This window comes from Geotrypetes seraphini, chromosome 3, assembly GCF_902459505.1.
Source record: "Geotrypetes seraphini chromosome 3, aGeoSer1.1, whole genome shotgun sequence".
Classification (NCBI taxonomy): Eukaryota; Metazoa; Chordata; class Amphibia; order Gymnophiona; family Dermophiidae; genus Geotrypetes; species Geotrypetes seraphini.
In genome coordinates, this window is record NC_047086.1 from 179,398,672 (window position 1) to 179,418,970 (window position 20,299).

Genomic DNA, 20,299 nt, shown 5'->3' on the forward strand with positions numbered 1-20,299 from the left:
AGTAATCAGATACTTTAAGCATTTTCTTTATCTGTTAGTTTTAAGCTAGTATAGTTTATTAAAATTTTCTCTATCACTAGTTTAAAAAGTCCCAATAGTTTACAAAAGTTGAAAAAGTCATTTTTAGAAAGGAAAGATACTGTCAATCACTCCAGATCCCAAAATTTTGACAGTACAAAGTAATTAAGGCTGTTCTCTAGTGGTTGCTGCTAGAGAATGACACGGTGGCTATTACCCACGGCTAGCCACCGAAAAGGTGGGGGGGGAATGCTCACTGCAGGTACAGGGACAAGGCCATCCACCACCCCATAGAGCAGTGAATGGCCTTCTCTCCGCAGGTAAAGGAGGGAAAGCGTGTGGTTACCGATCTCGTGGCTCCTTCCCTCTTTCCTACCTACCGGCCGCATCTATCTATCTCCCTCCCTCCCCCTTACCTTCAGGTGCGTTTTAACTTTACAGAGTAATTTGTTCAAGCCACCGGAGCCTGCCTGAAGTTGTGTGCGTCTGTGGGTGGAAGCTTCTCCTCTGACGCAACCAGAAGTTGCATCAGAGGAGAAGCTTCCGCCCATACATGCATGCGACTTCAGTCGGGCTCTGGCGGCTTGAACAAGTTACTCTGTAAAGTTAAAACGTGCCACGAAGGTAAGGGGGGAGGGAGATGGTCGTACCACGCGAGAGGTGCTGAAAGACGGTAGAAAGGAACAGACGCTGAAGGGGGTGGCGAGAGGGAAGAGTGGTGGTGGAAAGGAGAGGAACAGACGCTGAAAAGAAATGGGGAAGAGAGAGTGGGGAGTAGTGCTTCCCAATTCAGGAAAAAAATATTTTGTTTCGATTCAGCCTATTGAATCGATTTTTCGATTCGATTCAATTTTCCTGCCTAATTGGGAGTTTTTTATTTTATAGCCTCTTTGCCCTCTCCTACCCACACTGGTACTGTGGTGTAAACAAAATAAATAAAAAAGACTTTTCCTTTCTCTGTTAAACCCTAGCTCATGTTCACAGTCTAATATCAGCTCTGGCAGGATACAAATTTCAAATCTGACACATTGTAATCACAAAACAGAAAATAAAATTATTTTTTTCTACCTTTTGTTGTCTGTTCATTTTTCAAATCATATTAGTACCAGGCTCTGCAAAAAACGTCTTCTAATAACTTGCTTGTCAGGGTCTATTGCCCATTTGTCGTTTTCTTCTTTCTCCGTGATAACCATCCATCTTCCATCTCTGTCCTCCCCTTTTTTTCCCTTCCCTGGAGGTCTGGCATCTTTCCTTTTTTTGTCTCTATTCCCATAGCACCATCCCCAGATCTACCATCTCTCATTTTCTCAACTACCCTTTCATCCAGCATCTCTCCCTCCTTCCCACCAGCTCTCCCTTTTTCTTTCTAACTACCCTCCTATCCAGTATCTCTATCCCTCACACCATCCCTTGTGTCCAACTTTTCTCCTTTTCTGTACCTTCCCTCCCTAAATCTCATTGTCCACCATCTCTCTCCCTCTCCTGTTTTTAGATCCATTATTTCTTATATCCTTCCCCCATCTCCCCTCTCCATGATCTCCCCCAAGTCCATCTCCCCCTTCCACCAATAAGATAACAAAACTTTATTTTTCTATACCGCCTTAATCAAAAGAATTCTAGGCGGTTTCCACAAAAGAGAAAAACTGGACAATCAGTGAAATACAAAATAATAAGAAAAGGAATACAGCCTGTTATATTAAAAAGACATTAAAAATTTTTAATTAATTATGTTAAAGATAAAAGCACAGATTAAGAGATAAATTTGTCAAATAATACTGTCTTAATTTCTTTTCTAAAAAGCGCCATAGGACAGCATGGCTCCGCTGATATAATTACCCAACCAGGACTGTTGTTTGCTTGCTTGAAAAGCAAGCATCCTGTCTAAGTAAGACCTAAGTTTGCAGCCTAAAATCTTCAGGTAAGCAAATAGGTTACAATTCCTGGTTATCCTCACGGGGTTATATAGCATGAAATGAGATAGCAGGTATGCAGGTGCCAATCCCCAAACTGACTTAAAACAGAGGCATGAAAATTTAAACATTACTCGTGCCTCCACTGGTAACCAGTGCAATGATCTGTAGTAAGGACTGATATGATCGCTTTTCTTCAGTCCAAATATCAGGCGAACAGCCGTGTTCTGCACTATTCTTAATTTTCTCACAACTTTGGTACACCCAAGTAGACAATATTATCCCAGGACAAGCAGGCATGATATTCTCACATGTGGGTGACGTCATCTACGGAGCCCCGATGCGGACAGCATCTCAAGCAAACTTGATTGAAGATTCAAGCTTGCTATGCTGCACCACGCATGTGTGCCTCCTGCTCCACTAGAGGGCGCATCCCCTCCTCGTGGTCTCCAGTTCGTTTTTTTTTTCCGCAGTGCTAAGAAGACACGTTTTTTCTTAGCTCTGCCCCAAGTGCCTTCTTACACCGCAATTTTTTTTTTCTTTTTCTTCCTTGTTCAAAGTCGCTGTGCGTATTAATTTCTTTTTTTCCTGCTCATCGCGCTTAACGCGCCTTTTTCTCGCGATCCGGGGGCTCCCGGGTTGTCGCGGCCGCGTGGTCTGATTGGCCGCGGCCTCCTGAAATTCCTATCTCCCGGCCCGTTTCGGGCTTTAAAAAGTGCACCGGGTGCGAGCGTCTTCTATCACTCACAGACCCGCATCGCTGGTGCATCCTCTGCCTGGGGGCCGACCATCCAACAGAAACTTGCCCCCGGTGCGCAACCTTCCAACACCGGGTGCTCCGCCGCCGACGGGCCCACATGGCTGAACTATTTGCCGCCGATCAACCCTCGGCCTCGAGATCGGCCCCGGCCTCGGCCCCGGCCACCTCGGCCCCGCCTCGGGACTCGACGTCGAAGACCCCGAGCTCCCAAAAGTCTTCGGCTCCGGGTAAGTCCCCTCTTCCTTCCTCAGGTTCAATACTTCCGAAGAAGCCAACCTCGGGGACAATAGCGGGACAAGGGGGGAGTTCCCTACCCACAGCCCCGGCAAAACCCCCGAAGACTTGGGACGTGCCTCCACCACTCGGGAATGCTCTGAATCGAGATCGCCCCCGGTGGAGCGCACCGCGGCCTCGGACATGCCGTTGATTCTGTCCGTGCCGGTATTCCAGGAGCTGCTCCGAGCAATGATCACAACGGAGCTATCCGCTGCCATGGCTCACCTTCAACCGGCCTCGACCTCGACCTCTTGTGCGCCAGACCAGCCTGAGCGACGCGTCGAGACCCCTCGGGGCAAAGCGCGCCGTTTCCGCCGCCTCTCATCTTCCTCGGACTCCTCTCCGAGGCACTCATGGCGCACATCCCCGGCGGAGCTCCGCGGGGCGAAACGAAGATCGAAGCCCCTCTCTAAAAAGGCCCGGAGTTCCCCTCCGGCCCGAGGCCGCTCCCCCTCGACTCGATCGGGGGGACCGCTACAGATTACCGAGCTGTCTCTCACTAACCCACAGCTCTTACTAACTCCCCCTCGGTCCGGGGCTCCGGTCCGAGGTGCCAGGCTTTCGCCGAGGGAGTCCGGGGAGGGGTCCCCGATTCAACATCGATCGGTACCCCGAACCCCGGCGTCATCTCATAGTTTAACTTCACCCTCCGCAGTTGAACTATCCTTGTTTTTTGAATCAAAAATTAAAGAGATCAGATCCCTTCTTGGACCGCCCATACCCGCCCCTTCCATTCTAACCCCCAATATATCTACTCAACTGTCTTTTAGTTCTTGTACCACTTTTAAAATGCCTTCTCTAGCACAACTTTTTCTCGTACTACAATCTCTAAATTCTCCTAATAACCTCCTAGAGAACATTCCCCCGTTCTTACTCAAAAAATTCTATTCATTCTTCGGCCCTTTTATCTGGGCAATGATTTCCAAATCAATTTCAGAAAGCTTAGTACCCACCACTTGGAAAACATCACTTGTATTCCCTAAACTCAAACAATATAACCTAGATCCCTCTCTCCCCAAAAACTACCGTCCCATTGCAAATCTTCCTTTACTCTCCAAAATTACCGAAAAAATTATCCACTCACAATTAACCGAATTTCTTGAAAAAACTCACGCACTACATCCATGTCAAACAGGTTTTCGTTCTTCACATTCTACTGAACTATCCTTACTAGGTCTCACTTCAACCATTCAATATTACCATGAACACCAAAAATCTGTTATTCTAATCTCTCTAGACCTCTCTGCTGCCTTCGACACTATCGACCATTCTCTCCTCATTTCAAGATTAAAAGACTGCCGCATAACTGACTCTGCTCTCTCTTGGTTCATATCTTATTTTCATGAACGCAGCTCTATAGTCTGCGTAAAAAATGAAACTTCCTCAGCCAAATCACAAACTTTCGGAGTACCACAAGGTTCTATACTATCGCCTTTATTATTCAATGTATTTCTCTCTCCCCTCCTTACACTAGCCCAATCCATCGGATTCACCATTTTCGCCTACGCCGACGATATTCAACTCCTCCACCCTATCAATACTACTAATATTACAGATACAAAAGACATAAATAATAAACTGGATACCATACATGATTGGCTATATACAAACAAACTCGCACTCAACATAAATAAATCTCGTGTACTTCTACTTCCCATCAAAAAATCAGAATCATTACTCGGAACTATTTCTATTAAATCCACCCCATTACAAATGGAAACAAAAATTAAATTACTCGGCGTCATCATTGATAGCAATCTCACCTTCCATGAGCATATCAGCTCTGTAGTAAAAGTATGTTTTTTTAAACTCCGCATTATCAGATCTTTAACATCCATTCTGAACACTGACTCTATCACTATCTTGACCCACTCTCTGGTAATCTCTCACCTAGATTACTGCAATTCCCTTCTTAACGGCCTCTCACAAAAAGAACTACGACGCCTCCAGCTAATACAAAATACCGCTATAAAACTTATCTATAAAAAAAGCAAATATGACCACGTCACCCCTCTTTTAAAGGAAGCTCATTGGCTTCCCATCTCTTACCGTATTACTTACAAAATCATTCTTCTCACTTTCAAAATCAAACTTCTACATCAACCAACTTTTCTTGATAAGCTTCTTATACCCCAAAGTTCCCCGCGCACATTGAGATCTTCAGACCAAAAGCTCCTTTTTATACCGTCCCTAAAAGACTCTTATTATACTCGTAAAACCAATTTCGCTGTTACCGCTCCTACATTGTGGAACTCACTGCCACAACATCTCCGTGATGAACAACAACTTGCTAAATTTAAAATAAATTTAAAGACATTCTTATTTCAGGATGCGTTTAACCAAACCTAAAAAAAAAAAAAAAAAAAAATGCTCTTTTTCATTCATTAGACAAGTATCCATTATTCATTACATTAACGTTCCCCCCTCCTCATGTTCATCCCCTCCCCACTCTCTCCATTTCTTCTATACAATGTAACTTTTTTCCCTTCCACCACAATTTCCTCACATTCAAGTATGTCAAGTCTTTGTCATTTATGTTTAATTTAAGATATTTCCATTCACATCCTATTTCTATCAATTCTTTTTTTTTTTTTTAAGCTGATTGTTAACCGGCCAGACAATTGTTTGATGGTCGGGATATTAAAAATCAATAAACTTGGAAACTTGGAAACTTGGGCTCCTCGAGGCAACGCAGGTCCTCGACCCCGGAGCGCTTCCATAGCGCGTCCCCGGTGTCGGATCGAGGGTCCGAACGAGAACCTCGCTATTCGAGGGAGGCTTCTCCTTCCTTCTCGGCGAGATGGAGGTCTCGGTCACCGTCCCCGCAAGGGGCCACGGGATCCCACCGACCTTCCTTCACAAGGTTCGTCCAGGACATGGGACGTGCCCTTGACTTGGACTTACAATCTGACTCGAGGTACTCCAAGGAATACCTGGCGGAGCTGGATATGCCTTCCCCACCCCGAGAGTCCCTCCGGCTGCCGTTGAACCCGGTACTCCGGCAGACCCTTATCAGGAACCTCGAGACTCCCTACATGGTGACGGCGGTCCCATCTAAAATGGAGTCTAAGTACCGAACAGTACCTTGCCCGGGGTTTGAGCAGCCACAGCTGTCCCACCAATCCCTACTGGTGGAGTCTTCTGTCCGTGGCGGTCCCTCCTGGACGCGAAGGCCGGACACTAGACAAATTCGGACGCCGTTTGTATCAGAACTCCATGATGGCATCTAGGGTCCTGAACTACACCTTCACTTTTTCCTTCTACCTGAAACACCTCATTGGGCTACTGACCTCTTTCTCGGGGGATCTACCTGCCCCTCGTCAAGCAGCATTTGGCCTCCTCCTCGAGGATTTTTCCAGCCTCTGACTACACTTGTTCCATGCCGCTTACGATGGCTTTGAACTATCCTCCAGGGTCGCAACCTTCGCGGTGGCCATGCGCCGGCTGGCGTGGCTACGGCTCGTCGACATGGACCCTAACCTGCAAGATCGGTTAGCGAACCTCCCTTGCGTCGGGAAAGAACTGTTCGACGATACCATCGAGGCAGCTACAAAACGATTGTCAGAGCACGAACGTTCCTTCACGTCTCTTGTACGGCAAAAACCTAAACCACAGGCCTCTCGTCCTTTCCGGGGATTGCCTCGCCGCTACCCCCAGAAATCTACCCCGGCCTTTTCCAGACCGCCGCTGCGACGCCCCCAGGCTCACTCTAGGGCTCCACCAAAATCAAAGCCCACTGCGCCTGCGAAGCCGTCTCCGTCCTTTTGACGGGATGAGCGGACGGGGGCGGGCCCCCTCCGCACCTCCACCTGGCCTCCTTCCCATCGGGGGCCGCCTACGAGCCTACTACCCTTGCTGGGAAGCCATAACATCGGTCTCATGGGTCCTTGGCGTGATCTCATCGGGATACTTGCTCAACTTTCGAGAGGTTCCTCCCGACAGCCCGCTGAGTGCGTGTCCTCCCAATCGAGCACAGTTGTCCCTCCTCCTCTCCGAGGCACAGGACCTCCTTCGCCTGCGGGCGGTGGAACCGGTTCCCCAAAACCAAAGGGGCCAAGGGTTTTACTCCCGATACTTCCTGGTACCGAAGAAGACGGGAGACCTGCGCCCGATCCTGGACTTGCGGCGCCTGAACAAATTTCTGAAGCGGGAAAAGTTTTGGATGCTTTCCCTTCCGATTCTTTACCCCCTGATCAACGAGGGCGATTGGCTCTGCTCCCTCGATCTGAAGGAGGCCTACACTCATGTTCCGGTGCACCCTGCTTGTCGCAGATTCCTGCGCTTTCAGGTGGGAGATCTCCACCTACAATACTGGGTCCTCCCCTTCGGCCTATCCTCGTCCCCCCGAGTCTTCACGAAGTGCCTCGTAGTGGTCGCGGCTGCTCTGCGCTCCCAGGGCCTGCAAGTGTTCCCCTACCTGGACGATTGGTTGATCAAAGCCCCAACCAGAGAGGGGGTTATCTCAGCGACCCGATAGACTATTACTTCTCTTCAGTGTCTGGGCTTCGAGATAAACTTTCCAAAATCCCAGCTACGCCCCTCTCAGTCCTTACAATTCATCGGGGCCGTGCTGGACACGGTCCGTCTTCGTTCCTTTCTCCCTCCGCAACGCCGGGAGGTGCTGGTAAATCTGAGCCGACAAGTCTCGAGATCGACCACGGTCTCGGCGCGACAAATGATGACGCTCCTCGGCCATATGGCCTCCACAGTCCACGTTACCTCGCTTGCCCGCCTTCATCTGCGGTTACCACAGTGGACTTTGGCTTCACAATGGCGTCAGGATCGGGACCCGATCAACCGCTACGTGACAGTGACTCCTTCCTTGCAAAGATCGCTCCGTTGGTGGGCCGACTCTTCGAATCTTTCCAAGGGTTTGCTCTTTCTTGCCCCTCCACACCACAAGGTCCTAACCACGGACTCGTCAGAGTACGCTTGGGGGGCTCACGTAGACGGTCTCCGCACTCATGGCCTGTGGTCCACGGAGGACCGTAGCTGCCACATCAACGTGCTGGAGCTTCGGGCCATTTACCTCGCCGCGGTGGCCTTCCAACACCTGCTTCACGACCGGGTGGTTCTCGTCTGCACGGACAACCAGGTGGCGATGTATACGTAAACAAGCAAGGAGGGACGGGGTCCTGGTCCCTCTGCCAAGAGGCCTTGCGGCTCTGGGAGTGGGCGGTCTCCCAAAACATCTCCCTTTGAGCGGTGTACATCCAGGGAGAACAAAACTGCCTGGCGGACAGGCTCAGCCGCCTCCTCCAGCCACACGAGTGGTCCCTGCATTCTCAGGTGCTACGACAGGTGTTCGACACGTGGGGGACTCCACAGATAGATCTGTTCGCCTCCCCCGACAATCAAAAAATGCCTCTCTTCTGTTCGAAGATATACTCCCCGGACCGTCTCGAGGTTGATGCCTTCCTCCTAGACTGGGAGGGGAAGTTCCTCTATGCGTTCTCGCCGTTTCCTCTGATTCTGAGGACGCTGGTTCATCTAAAATCGGTAAGGGCCACTCTGATCTTGATCGCTCCTCGATGGCCCCGCCAACCTTGGTTTTCAACTCAATGTCAGGGAACCTCTACCTCTGCCTGTCTTTCCCTCTCTGCTATCTCAGAGTCGGGGTTCACTGTTACATCCCAATCTTCAGTCTCTTCATCTGACTGCTTGGTTCCTTTCCCCTTGACTTCCTTCCCCGTATCTCAGTCAGTCAGGGAAGTGTTGGAAGCTTCCCGGAAAGTCTCGACTAGACTCTGCTATTCTCAGAAGTGGACTAGATTCTCATCCTGGTGCTCCACTCACCACCAGGACCCGGTGTCGGTCCCTGTGTCTTTGGTTCTGGAGTATTTGCTTCATTTATCTCACTCTGGCCTGAAGACCAATTCCATTCGAGTGCACCTTAGTGCGATTGCTGCCTTTCACCAACCCCTGGAAGGGAAGGCTCTTTCACTCCACCCCTTGGTTTCTCGTTTCATGAAGGGTCTTGTGAATGTTCACCCTCCCCTCAAACCTTCGCCTGTGGTTTGGGATCTTAATGTGGTCCTGGCTCAACTGATGAAACCCCCCTTTGAGCCTATGGATAAGTGTCATCTTAAATTTCTCACTTGGAAAGTGATCTTCCTACTCGCCCTCACGTCGGCTCGAAGAGTGAGTGAGCTGCAGGCCTTGGTGGCGGACCCACCTTTCACTGTATTCCATTATGACAAGGTGGTTCTACGCACTCACCCTAAGTTTCTACCTTAGGTGGTGTCTGATTTTCATCTCAATCAGTCCATTATTCTACCGGTGTTTTTCCCCCAAGCCCCACTCTCATCCTGGAGAGGTGGCGCTCCACACTCTTGATTGCAAAAGGGCGTTGGCTTTTTACTTTCAACGCACTCAGTCTCATCGGAAAGTCCCCCAATTGTTTTTGTCCTTCGACCCAAACAGATTGGGGCACCCAGTTTCCAAGCGCACCCTGTCAAACTGGTTGGCTGCTTGTATTTCCTTCTGCTACGCTCAGGCTGGTCTCGCGCTGCATGGTCGTGTTACGGGACACAAAATCCGAGCTATGGCAGCCTCGATAGCTTTCCTCAGGTCTACGCCGATTGAGGATATCTGCAAGGCTGCCACGTGGTCTTCGGTTCATACTTTCACCTCTCACTACTGCCTGGATACACTATCCAGGAGCGATGGCCGGTTTGGCCAATCGGTGTTACGTAATCTGTTTTCTTAAATTTGCCAACTTCCCTCCACCCCTTCGTTATTAGCTTGGAGGTCACCCACATGTGAGAATATCATGCCTGCTTTTCCTGGGATAAAGCACAGTTACTTACCGTAACAGGTGTTATCCAGGGACAGCAGGCATATATTCTCACAACCCGCCCACCTCCCCGGGGTTGGCTTCTTTGCTGGATATGTGAACTGGAGACCACGAGGAGGTGATGCGCCCTCTAGTGGAGCAGGAGGCACACATGCGTGGTGCAGCATAGTATGCTTGAATCTTCAATCAAGTTTGCTTGAGATGCTGTCCGCATCAGGGCTCCGTAGATGACGTCACACACATGTGAGAATATATGCCTGCTGTCCCTGGATAACACCTGTTACGGTAAGTAACTGTGCTTTACAGTAGTCCAATATGGATAATACCAATGCCTGCACTAACAGTCTAAAGGATAAAAAAATCAAAATAATTTTTGATGGTCTTTAATTTCCATAATGTAAAAAAGCACTTTTTCACCACCAAATTTGTGTGTTCTACCAAAGTTAAATGGGAGTCTAAAGTGACTCCCAGTATTTTTATAGATTTTAAAATTAGGTAGTCATGACCATTCAGGTGAAGCGATGTCTTAAGTTATTTTGTCATTTGGATTTGCTAAAAAAAATTTTTGTCTTTTATTTATATTCAATTTTAGTTTAAAATTGGTTGTCCATTGTTCCAATTCAGACATAATATAAGAAATTTGTTCTAAATTTTCTTTTGTTGTTATTCAAAGGAATTAAAATGGAAATGTCATCTGCATATATGTAAAAGATGAATTTTAACTTCTGCAGTAAATGTCCTAAAGATGAAATATATATATTAAATAATGTAGGTGATAACGGGGAGCCTTCAGGTACCCCTGAAGGATTACTCCAAGAAAGGGAGTATTTTCCATCACACACAAATCGATAGGATCTTTTTTTTAAGAAAACCTGAAACCAATTCCAGGCTCTTCCCGAGAGTCCCATTTCATCTTAGCAGTGTAGCATTATTTCATGATCAACCAAGTCGAACACACTGCTAAGATCCAATTGTAAAATTAAAGCACTAGTACCTGTGCTAAAAAAAAACATAAAGGTGGCTTAAAATTGAAGCTAAAACTGTCTCGGTACTAAAACCTTTTCTAAATCCTGACTGGTGTTCATTAAGAATATTAAATTTATCTAGATAATTCACCAGTTCTAGATTAACCAATCCCTTCATAAGTTTGGTGAATAAAGGGATGCTTGCTATGGGTTTATAATTTGATTTTGGAGCAATAGATGCCTTTTGATCTTTTGGGATAGGTGTGATCAAAATATCTTCCCCCCTCCACAAAGTTCACTTCTCCCATTCATCTTCTCCCCATCTCTCCCTCTCCAGTCCACCAACTCCCCCAAGTCCATATCTCACTCTCCCCCAAGTCTATCTCCCCTCCATGATCTCCCTCAAGTCCATCTCCCCTCTATGATCTCTCTAAAGTCCATCTCCCCCCTCTACCAAGTTAATCTTCTCCCCATCACTCCTCCAGTCCACCAACTCTCCCAAGTCCATCTCCCCTCTCCCCCCATCTACCTTTATTTTGATGTTATAACATGTTGCCGGTGGCGGTAGTTATTTAGCGATCCACTCCTGCCGCCACTCCTTGCGTCTTCTCTCCACTGCAGCCCACCCTCAGTGAAAACTTCCTGTTTCCGCTTGGGCGGCCGAATGGAGAGAAGATGCCCAGAGTAGTGGCAGGGTAGTGAATTGTATTCGCTACCGCTGCTTTTGCTTGGCCAGGGAGGAGAGGAGAAATAGTTCCTGCCGGGAAGGTGAGAGCCTTGCTGCCGCCAAACTGCATGCAGAGACCTGTTCGGGCTTTCCTTCTGCCACCGGAGTCTTTGCTTCTGATGTAACTTCTGGTTTTGCAAAACTGGAAGCTACATCAGAAGCAAGGACTCTGGTGGCAGAGGGAAAGCCTGAACGGGTCTCTAGCAAGGAAGCCGATGAATCGGTAAGTTTGATTTTTTCCAAAAACAAATCGATTTGAATTGATTCGCCTGAAGTGAATCGATTTGAATTGAGCAGCACTAGTGGGGAGAAGATGCTGAAGGGAAATGTGGAAGAGAGAGTGGGGAGAAGACTCTAAAGGGAAATGGGGAACAGAGAGTGGGGAGAAGACGTTAAAGGGAAATGGGGAACAGAGAGTGGGGAGAAGACGCTGAAGGGAAATGGGGAACAGAGAGTGGGGAGAACATGATGGAGGGGAAGAAGACAGAGATGCCAGACTATGGGGGGAGTGGAGGGAAGAAGATGGGTGCCAGGCCAATTGGGGGTGGAGTGGAGTGAGAGATGGAAGGGAGAGGCACAGTAACAGAGCAAATGGAAGATGCAGAGAGAAGGCAGACAGTGGATGGAAGGAATTTAATGAGGAGAAGATGAAGAAAGCAGAAACCAGACAACAAAGGTAGACTCTTTCTTTTTTTGCTTTAGGATAAAGTAGTATATTAGTTGTGTTGATAAAAATTAATAAAGAAAGCCTTGCAAGCTGAACATCTTTCTCTAGTTCAGCCAGAACTTTGATTTATAAGGAAGGAATAAGCTAAATATTGCAGTACTGAGGCTTGTATGGATGCTAAGGGGACGGGGCCAAGACAGTGGTTGCAGAGACAGGGCGGGGACAGTTTTTACGGGGATGAGGTGGTGACAGGGACGGTGGTCGCGGAGACGGGGCGGTGATGGGGACAAATTTTTTTCCTCATGCCATTCTCTAGTTGCTGCCCATTCTTATCGAGCATGCCTTGTTAATAGCTATATAAATTCTTGGAGTCCACCGCCTGCCCCATAAGGCAGACGTGAAGTGTACCAATCTAATCCAAAAGCGTAGTATAGCTGGACAGGTCCAAAATATATCTCCCAAGGTGGCCTGAACCTGACCACATTTAGGACAGCCATGAGAGGGTGAGATCCCCATGCGGAAAGCCCGCATGGGTGAGATATAGAGTCTCAAAAGAAACTTAAATTGTAATTCCCAATGCCTGTCAATTTATGTGAAGTTTTCAATCATTGTTGCAGTTGATGAGCAGTAAGTGTGCAGTGTAAGTCTTCCGCCCAGGCTGCAGCCAGAATCTCAAAGTTAGTACCAGGTTAACTGTCTCTGATGCACACATGATGAAATCGTAATGGAATGTGGTGCTGAGTGGCTCCCTACAGTCTTCAGTTAAATGACATGCTGACAAGGCCTGTATATAAGGTCCCTTCTAGTTAATTTATATTGACCTCTTAGGGTTTCAAAGGAGATCAAAATACCCTCCTCTGTGAATAATTGAAATAAATAGCAAAGTCCCGCAGATGCCCAGCTCTGAAATGCCTGACTCTGAATCCCTGGCAGAAAGTTAACATTACCCTGAATAGAGAGATAAGGAGACACTGAAGGGGATAAAGACAGTACCTTACAGACCCAACACCATGTCTGTCGCTCCAGAGCAAAGATTTGATAGTTCCTCACCACAGCATGAAGGATTGGGCTGGTTTCATGTAACAGAAAACTAAACTGATACGGGGCGAGTCCAGAGAGCTCAAGGGCTAGATCAGAAAAATAACAAGTGCCCCTGAACCAGTCGTGTCTTATCTGACAAGCCATCTCATACCAACAAATATTTAATAATCCATATACCCCCCCCCCTTTTTCAAGTTAAACATTCCCTGTTCAGAGTCATACGTGGTCTCTTACCCCCCAAATAAATTTTTGCAACCCACGTATAAGCTGGCAATGGTGAGAATGAGATATTAAAAGTGGGAGAACTTGAAATCTATACAGCCATTTTGGAAATAAGACCGTATTATATGTATAGAGCATGGTAAGATCTCGAGGAATCCACACTCCCAAATATTTAATAGAGATCTGAGCCCACCCCAGGTACATTAGATAGATTGTGAGCCCACCGGGACAAACAAGGAAAAAATGCTGATTTTACTAGATGTTTATATGGTAGATATCAAAGTGCTATTCTGGAATAATTTGTTGTAATATACTCTTCTGTGCACTTACTGTTTAATTTGAAAACGAATAAAGAATTATTAAAAAAACAAACAAACAAAACATAAAGACAAAATGGGAGGTGACAGTTCTGCATAAAAAAACCCCCAAAACAACATTCTGAACTCCCTTGGGACAACGGTATAGAGAATTGAATTTAAAAATATATATATATTAATTTATAGTGTGTACAGTTGGGCAGACTGGATGGACCATTCGGGTCTTTATCTGCCATCATTTACTATGTTACTTAGGATCTGAGTGACAGATTCTCAAAACTTTAACGCCATCGCTAAACCGTTTACTGACGGTTTAGCCTATATGCATTTTAGTGGTGGATTATCAAAATAGATTATCTCTGTCAATAGTGAGCTATCTAGCAGTCTCTGACAATGACTTGCAAATGGGCTCTTCAACATTGAAATGAGCCCTCCGGTGGATTCTTAAAAATGCTGAGCCATTTTCTTAAAGCGGTGTTGGTTTTTGGGTTAAAAAATAAGCACTGGTCCAGGGGTGCCAGTCAGTGTCAGAGACTGCTAGAAAGCCTGTGTTGTGATGCAGCGGGAGAGATGCCCATTCTCTCCCGTTGAATCACCTCACCCCTCCCCTCCCCTACATTGGCGGTGAACAACTCCCCCAAACTCCCGTCCCTGCAGCAGCAGAGATGCTTACCCTCTCCTGCTGCCAAGAAATCCCAGTCACACACCCCACCCCTTTGCAGCGGGGAGATGCCCACTCTCCCTTGCTGGCAAATGACCTCCCCCCTGCCTCCAATGCCCCCTCCCTCTTACCTTCAAATTGATGCACTGAGGGATGCAGACTCCCTCCTCCCACAAGTCCTATGTCATTGAAAATGGGCCTTCCCCTCTCTGGTCCAAACATCAAATACATCACGGGCCGCATTGAGGTGAAGGAGGAAATCTTTTTTCCTACGAGTCCCACGGCGACAAGAGGGAATCTGCTACAACTAAGGGGGGGGGGGGGGGAGGTTTCATGGGGACACCAGGAAATACTTCTTCACCAAAAGGGTAATTGTTCGATGGAATGGTCTTCCACGTCAGGTAGTCGAGGCCAGTAACACGCTCGACTTCAAGGGACGATGGGACAGACAGGTGGGGTCGCTCAAGAGGAATGCTTAATAGATGGATTCTCGAGGGAGGGAGGGTTCTTGAGTAGGCAGACTTGTTGGGCCCTTTTCTGCAGTCATAGTCTATGTTTCTATGTTTACCCACTACCCGAATTCCAATAGAATTAAAGATTATAATTCTGAACCTGTTCCTGCTCTGCATTCTACACAGGTCACACTCCTGGAGTTTTTTTTTTTAGATTCAGTTTTGATCTGTAAAAAAAAAAAAAAAAAAGGACATGCTCGTATACAAGTTTCTATAGCATCATATAGAAACATAGAAGATGACGGCAGAAAAGGGCTACAGCCCATCAAGTCTGCCCACTCTGCTTACCCCCCCCTGTCTATGCCCTAATGACCCAATTTCCTTATCTTGACCCTCGTAGGGATCCCATTTATTCTTAAAGTCTGGCACGCTGTCTGCCTTGATCACCTGCACTGGAAGCTTGTTCCAATGATCAACCACTCTCTCTGTGAAGAAATACTTTCTGGTGTCGCCATGAAATTTTCCGCCCCTGAGTTTGAGCGGGTGCCCTCTTGTGGCCGAGAGTCCCTTGAGAAAGAAAATATCATCTTCCACTTCGACACGTCCCGTGAGGTACTTAAATGTTTTGATCATGTCTCCCCTCTCCCTACGTTCCTCGAGAGTGTAGAGCTGCAATTTGTTCAGTCTCTCTTCGTACGAGAGACCCTTGAGCCCCGAGATCATCCTGGTGGCCGTCCACTGAACCGATTCAATTCTGCGCACATCTTTACTGTAATGTGGCCTCCAGAATTGCACACAGTACTCCAGATGAGGTCTCACCCTATAGTACAATTGGGTAGCATTCCAGTACTGAAGCCAAGCAGTACCTCTGTCAAAGGTCCTTTTAGTTTTATATTGATTTTCATTCAGTGCGTTACTGTTCTACCTGTTATACTTCTCTGGAATATGTTGGGATTATGTCTGATATTGTTCACATGTTGTGATCTCTAGACCAGTCCTAGGTCACCTCTTTTTCACCTTTCGTACTGGTAGTATACCTGTTCCTGCTAACATAGTTAATAGAAACCGTTCTTTTTGAAGCTCATTCCTACTTTTCATTTTTCTCTATCTACCTCATGAGCAGAATCAGAACACCTCCATGGTGGCACCTAAGCATGTAATCTCGATTCATCATCGGCATCATTAAGGAGGTCATTAATTAAAATAAAAAAAACAAAACCCAAAACCAAAAACACATTTTTCTTAGTTGATGACCTTGTGTTATATCTCGCTGCAACCATTTTATAATGATCTATCAGGTTGGATATATTTCTTGCTTTTGACTAGAGAAGAAGAGTTTGTGGTTGCTGCGGAAGGGCGGAATGGATGGAATGTTTGACCTTTCTTTGCCATCATGCTTCTATATTTCTATATGAAATATTGTTGCGTGCATTTCATCCTGCTCTTAGTTCCTTCAATGTGTTTGGGTGCAGACAATGTTCTCACGTTTTTTTCTGGTTTCTATTATTACAATTCACAAGACTTTGTTCTGAGTCTATTTGTTCATTGCTGGACCACTGCTATTACGCTTCTGATCCAGCACTTCTGGTTTCCCACATTTCATTTTTCTCCATTGCTTGCTTATCTATGCAACATGGGGATTATTTTCTCCTTTTGGTTGCACACTTGCTCTCTTGTTTTCTGCTATTTCGTGACCACTTTTCTTTAAAGTGCCTCTATTGCTTCCCAATAAAATCCTATATGGTACCTCAACTCTACAGGCACATTGCCTCTTTTCTTTTAATTAGGTCACTCTTAACTCTACGGTATCTCCTTACCTTAAGTTGATGGCTCGAAGACTAATTTCTTAAATTTTTGGTAGCACATGGCTAAGCTCTGGTTAAAAGGATAAAACGATGATGGATACGACAATATCTATTAGTAATGCATGCAATTCTATTTCTATCAATAAGCAAACTGGGGAAAAACCTCAAATGCCCAAGTTCCGTATATACTCTAAACTAAACTAAACTAAACCTTAGGTTTGTATACCGCGCCATCTCCACAAGTGTAGAGCTTGGCACGGTTTACAGGGTTAGATTGAAAAGGAGCTACAATGAAGGGTTATAGGAAAGGAGCTAGGAAGATAAAGAGGGACAGGGTACCAAAGAGCGGGAGGTGTTAGATTTTTGAAAAGAGCCAAGTTTTCAGGTGTTTGCGGAAGGATTGAAGGGAGCTTGAAATTCTGAGCGGGGATGTGAGGTTGTTCCAGAGTTCTGTGGTTCTAAAGGGGAGGGATGTTCCTAGTTTTCCTATGCGGGATATACCTTTTGCAGAGGGGAATGAGTTTCAGTTTTTGGGAGGATCTAGTGGAATTAGGGCTAGAGGAGTTCCAGAAGAGTGGGATAACGGGAGGGAGGATGCCATGTAGGATCTTGAAAGCTAAACAGGCACATTTAAAGAGGACTCTGGAGTGAACTGGGAGCCAGTGAAGTTTGGACAAGAGTGGGGAGACGTGGTCGAACTTGCCTTTAGCGAAAATAAGCTTGGCCGCGGCGTTCTGGATTAGCTGAAGTCTATGGAGGTTTTTTTTAGTTAGGCTTAAATAGATGGAGTTGCAATAATCCAGTCTAGAGAGGATGGTGGATTGAACAAGGACGACGAAGTGAGAATGATGAAAGTACGATATCAATATAAACTGAGATTTTGGGGCCAAAAAAACGGGGGTTTCGGTTTATATTTGAGTCACCTTCCAATGATGGTGCTTTTTTTCCTCCTCTCCCCGCCCGATAATCAATGCTGTTATATTCCACCACCACCTTCCTTCAATGGCCGGCACTGCTATCCTCCACCCTCCCCTGATGAGCGTCACTGCATCTCTACCCCCTCCGTTCTTTTTCAAATTTGTTCATAAAGATGCATGCTGTTGAAGGGGTGAAAGTTGCCGCATGGTCACCCCAGAGATCTGTAAGAAAGAGAAAAAGTTTTCCTTCATTGGTATTCATGCTAAATGGACAATGAATTCTGTTGGTATGGCATGTGGTCTTGTTTGTTCTTCCAAATACTCATGTAACACCATTAAGGCTTCATCTTGTGGTATAGATGTATATAATGAGGATATGTCTAATGTTACCAGAGTCCATTTCAAATGCATTTGCCTAACTTTCAAGATCATCCATGGCATCCTCCCCCCATTAATTCCGCTTTCTTGGAACTCATCAAATCCTAATACCACCAGACCCACCCAAAAACTGAAGCTATCCTTCCCCTCACTAAAAGGCATTTCCCTCCCAGGAACACTAGGAACCTCCCTCCACTTCAGACTCACCGAGCTCTGGAACAACCTTACCTCCCCCCTTCGCAACCTGAGTGCTCTCCAACCCTTCCGTAAACATCTGAAAACCTGGTTATTCTCAAAAATCTAACACTTCCCTCCTCTTTGACATCCTAGCCCGCTAACGTCCTTCCTTCCTCTGATCCTCTTCTAACCCTCTCCTTGTAGTTCCTTTCTCTTTACAATTCCTGTAAACCGTGCCGAGCTCCACAGCCCTGGAGATGGTGCGGTATATAAACCTAAGGTTTAGTTTAGTTTAGTTTACCATCAAATATGGTTGTGTTGCGGGTTCAGCGCCATATAGTATATTAAAAAAATGAGTGGTATTTCTAATGTATGTAGGATCCTTGTGAATATTCAGTACCATGGACCTTTTGAATTACTGGTATTTAAAAATTACTGGTATTTAAATATTTAAATTCACATTTTGTTAAATATCATTGACTCTCCCCTGCTTTTGTTATCCTTAAAATTTTTGATTTTAATCTTGGAGATGGGTCCAGAGACAGTTTCCTATATTGAGATCATTCAATTGTCTATGCACCTCCAAAATATAATCGGCTTTGTGCATGATGACTATTGCCTTTCCCTTATCTGCTTTTTTGTTTATCAAATCTGTATTTTCTATGAGATCTTTCAATGCTGATCTTTCTTCTTTGTTCAGATTGTTGATGTTTCTCGTGTGTCTAAGGTCTTTAATGTTCTTTAACACCATCTATTTAAACATGGATATTGTAGGATCCAATGGACTTGGAGGTGACCAATCTGACTGGTTTCACAGTCACAAAAAAAGATTTTGAATTGTAATGACCTGATAAACCGTTATAAATCACATTGAAATTGGAACTGATCTAGATGTTTGGATAGAACAAAAGTATTCTATTTCAATAGAATACTGATTTCTGCTTGTGAAAGAATGTGAGTTGACAAATTAATTACCACTTATTCTGGTTTGCTCTGTTTGAGTCCTGAAATCTTATCTGCTTTCCTCCTGTTCTGTTTCTTGCACCTCTCTGTCATCTGTAATTGCCTTTGCAAGTGGCTAAAAAATCATCTGAGAAGTCACTTATAGATTGATGAACTTAGAGAAGCATACTGATTTTGTGTTTTTGCTTGGGAATGTTCTTCTTATAAATCCAGTGGCAAACACGATTTAAAGCATAATCTTTGTCATCTCGTTCTAACTTTCTCTATTTTTTGTTAACTCCCTCTTTATATTTGTCCACTGTATTTAATATATCTTTACATTGATTCTCGAATTCTTGGTCTCCTAATGCTGTTTTCAGATTAGTTAAATCTTTATCTAATATCTCTTTTCCTTTGTTGATGATCCTCTTGCTCCAATCTTTAACCAAAAGCATCAAGTCTAACGAGCATTTGTTCAATATGCAGTTCCAGCAATCGATAAAATTTGCATCTCCTTTAAACATATGGGGCTTCAGATTAACACGTAAGCCCCTTGGAATTTGTTCCTTTTTACAATATTCCACTAGTGCGGAGCCATTTAACTTGAGTCTAGTTATGTATTTGAGTAAAATGTTGTTAATCTCCGTAGAGTTGGTTGAAGTAGATACGATATTTAGCACATTAAATTCTTTCATTAAATTATTACTGTACTAAGCTCTGGAAACACATTATCCCTCTTCCATAACAAAGTAAGACAGTGCAAGAGTGCAATAACTCGTTTTATTTTTTACTTTGCTCTTCCCGTTCTCTTTCTTAGGTGCACATGTTTTTGTGTGGCACTTATCTACTGTTTGCAACCATGTCTATTGTGGCTTGTTTCTTCATGCCTTATTTTTACTTCCATAAAATTCTATATATCTTGTTCTCAAGTTTCTGATAACAGGGTACGGTGGTTTAAAAGTTCAACTACTTCCCTTTTAGAAATATGATTTCATGGGTTCAGGTACCAATTTTAGTAGTGCTCTAACCTCACTTCTTTTTCATTACAGGAGGAGCTTTTTTAAAAAACAAACAAAAAAAACAGCTAATCAACTCTTTGTTTTTACAATGATATTAAACAAATTCATTTTCACTTAATTTGTTAAATATCTGGCAGGGATTTCATGCTTACCGGCATATTGTTTGTGTAATATGCTTCCTCTTCTATACCAACTTGCTAGGTTCAAGGCTTATCACAATTTCTTTCTCAGCCTTTGTGAAAAAATAAA

At 45.2% G+C, this 20,299-nt stretch overlaps 1 protein-coding gene across 10 annotated transcripts in view; it reads left to right on the plus strand.

The window, feature by feature from the left end:
• SCAF8 (SR-related CTD associated factor 8) overlaps positions 1–20,299 on the plus strand; it is a 784,204-nt gene that overhangs the window by 124,311 nt on the left and 639,594 nt on the right. The window lies entirely within an intron of this gene.